The 3,411-nt window shown below is 34.8% G+C and overlaps 1 long non-coding RNA gene across 1 annotated transcript; it reads left to right on the top strand.

Moving 5' to 3' along the window:
• Positions 1 to 382: 382 nt before the first annotated feature.
• Positions 383 to 3,171, top strand: LOC148783579 (uncharacterized). Its single transcript, XR_016045281.1, has 3 exons — positions 383 to 565; positions 1,271 to 1,313; positions 3,060 to 3,171. It is a non-coding gene; the product is annotated as an uncharacterized LOC148783579 (long non-coding RNA).
• The last annotated feature ends 240 nt before the right edge of the window (positions 3,172 to 3,411 follow it).

Here is a 3,411-nt window from a genome sequence, read left to right on the forward strand (position 1 = left end):
ATACTGTGTAGACGAGGTTTTTGAAAGTTTGAGGTTTTTTTTTCCAATTTTACGAAAATGTAAGTATATTTGCGATAATTTCCCAAGATTTGTAACGTGTTTTGACTATAAATATTTTGTCTTTATATTTATCCTTTATTTTGGATAATTTCTAAAATGTCCTTCATTACAAATTGATTTTTCACAATCTATTTTTTTACTAGTTTTTTAACTTTATTTAGAATTATTTTGTTTAATTTTACTTTGAATTATTTTAATTTTTATAATTTTTTCGATTTTTTTTTTTAAAATCGTCGAGTCGGATCACCCAACTGTAGATACTGAGAATTCCCCGAACCAGTCCGAGTTATCATACTATCCGAGTTGGAGAGCGACCTTTTTCACTCTGCTGCGCGCGCACACAAACAGCCTTTGTCCCTTTCTCTCGGAGCTGCCAGAGAGAGTGAACACTTTCTCACTCTTCAACTATCTCTCTCTCTAGGAACTCTTTTCTCACCTCTCTCTCTCTGAAGCCTAAGCTCCATTTTTTGCTGTTTCAAGTCCCACCACATTGACTGCACACCAGGTATGATTTGCTACCTTCGTTTTTTCTTGTGGGCAATTTAGGTATTGTTGTTAACTGAATGGGGTTTGCACATAAATATGGTTCCTGTTTTTTTTTTGTGAAGAGAGTTTGGTTGCTCAAACGAGCGTCTTATTTTTTGGATTTAGGTTTTATAGTTGTTCAAGTGGCGATATTTACATTTTATTTCGGAATTGGGGTTCATAATATCTCTTTTTTATGTTTCTCCCACACCCTATTTGATTTTTTTTTTGAATTATAATTTATTTATTTTTTCCCTTTCCTCTTACTAGGGTTTTACGGGATTGCTTTCAATATGTAAGATTGATTTACAAATTTACTATGTAAATTAACTTCACTGTTTTTTTTTTCCCTCCTCTCTCTCTCTCTCTCGACCTTATAGGGAGGAGTGGACAAAAAAACTTGATTATTTTTATGGTGTTATTTAGTGTTTTGTTTCCTTATCTGATTTGGAATTTGAAAAGGTTTGTTTTTTATCTATAAAACAAAAGGTTTGGTTTGTTTTTAGATATTGTTTAACGATTATAATATCATCTAAATCTACATGAAGACCATTCTTTTTGAACAACACTCAATATACTCATCCAAACGAAAGGAAAAGATCAATTTTTCTTTTAATGTGATTTTTGGGGTTTCTTTCTCTCTGTCTGATTAAGCGCTCTCCTTTCAAGTTTTTATTGTGGTCAGCGACTGAAAGTTCATTGTGGAAGTGACTCCGGACGAACGGCGTGTATGTTTGATCTCTCTCCTCATTAAACTCATACTTGCCAATTGATAACTCTAATTTCTGATGAAATTACTGGTGATAACTTTTTGAAACGGTTATATATGTATTTTATGTGCTATGCTGGTGTGTGTTTGACATTTGAAATCATTATGGAGCATAATTTACAATCTGAACCATATATTTTGTAAGTGACGCATTGGAAGGGTTGTATCAAAAAAATCTCATTCAAAATATGGATTTAGACCTAATCAATGCAAGAAATGAATGGTTTAAATAAGCATTTTCTTTCTTTTCCAATTGTCAAACAGTAGAATGGCCAACTCCAGGGATTTCATACAGGTTATCAAACACAATCCCCAAAATTCAAGTTATGAGTTTGACTGTCTTCCAACTCTCCAGGAAAACCAACTGCTGGGGTTTTCCGGGGGAAACTCTAAAGAAAGTTATCAAACTCTGCCTAAGACTTGAGAGGAATGGGAAAAAAGCTTTCGTGGTGGGTGCAAGTGCAGGGTGCATGCATGCTTGGGTTCTAGCCCAAATCCAATTGGGTTTCTAGTGAGAGAAGAGCACGGACAAGAATATGCTGCAACTATGCAACCATAACAATTGCCCATGACATGCATTCAAAACGATGAGGCTTAGGCTTCCTAATCTATATTCATAGATGCACATGCATTGATACACATTCTTTTGTTATACTATATGATATTTACTATAGAAATGTAAAGATAGAAAATTACCTTTTGTGTTCTATGTATAATCTATACAATGGCAAATATAGAAAACTACCTTTGCTGTGCTCTTTTGTATTTTTTCTTACTTTCACTATGTATGTTTCACGTCGCCAGTTTTTGTATAATATTTTGAGTTGCCAATCTTTTCTAGTGGTTTATATATTTATTATGAGAACTATACAGATGAAAGCTTTCTCATTGAAGGAGATATACTTGGGTTACGACGACATAAATTTGATTTAAATTTTTTGTTTTTTTGCATCATTTTTTATGTCCTGGTAATTTTCAGAAAAATATTTCATACTCGTTTTAGCTTTGTAAGTTAGTGCTGTAGTTAATGTATTGTAAAGTTAATAGGGGGGTTGTGGTGGTAGCACCACTTGTGCTTCAGTTAAGGTCTAGGCTTCCATTTTCACCTAACACATTCAAAAAACCTCTAACGATTTAAAAAACGGGTAGGGGCTCGTCATCCCCACTAGATTATCCAAAAAACAAAAAAGGAAAAAAAAAGGATTAATTTTCCTAATGAATTTCAGAAATGAAGGACAACGTGCTTTTGTATTTCCTGCTGCATTTTCTATTTTCTGCATTTGTTATTTTCTGGATTTTATATCATCAGCTCTTCGCAACAAAGTCGTAATTGTTGTTGTGTCCTTGTCAGGCTGATTGGCTTCTCTGTTTGACACTCACTCAAAGTGTTGTTCTTTGTCTATTCAATCGAAGTGTGCATGCCATTTATTTCAAACTTTAAGCAATAGAGAATTAAACATTATGAGGATTTATTTTTTAATTTTTAAGGGTGTTTTAGTTCAACTTTAAAACATGTTTGTAGGGTGTGTTTCAGTAGAGAGTTTAGATTTCAATTCTCATGATCCTTGAGTGCCTGATCGATGCTCAAGTTTCTGAACCTGTTGGTAGAACCTGTAAATAGCTACTCCTTTGTTAGTGGTTGAGTTTGGGCATGATTTCAAAATGTTTTCTTTGCAAAGTTAAAGCCAAAACATTTTGACTGCAGTGAACGTTGTGCACCTACGACTTTTGACTGCAAAAGAATCTTTGAGCATAAACAGTGCTGAATCGTGCAATCTTTCAGTGCAGATAGCGCCCACTCTATCAGTGCGACATGGCCTTATTATGTTGAAAGTTGTTGACTTTTAACGTAATTTTAGTGAACCTAAACGTTAATCCTAGAAAACAAACTCTCAACCACTCAGTACTTTTGTCACTACTTTTGCCCCAGTGGTGCCATATAGAGGAAGTTCGGCTATCGGCATGAATATCGCAGGCGTTGGTCGACCTGTGAGCAAGTTGGAGGGAATCCGTCCTCTTGATGTCGCAGGAGGCGACATGGGTCATGGTGGCAGCAT

Source organism: Amborella trichopoda, chromosome 1, assembly GCF_054954075.1.
Source record: "Amborella trichopoda isolate Santa Cruz 75 chromosome 1, AtrichopodaSantaCruz75HAP2 v2.0, whole genome shotgun sequence".
NCBI lineage: Eukaryota > Viridiplantae > Streptophyta > Magnoliopsida > Amborellales > Amborellaceae > Amborella > Amborella trichopoda.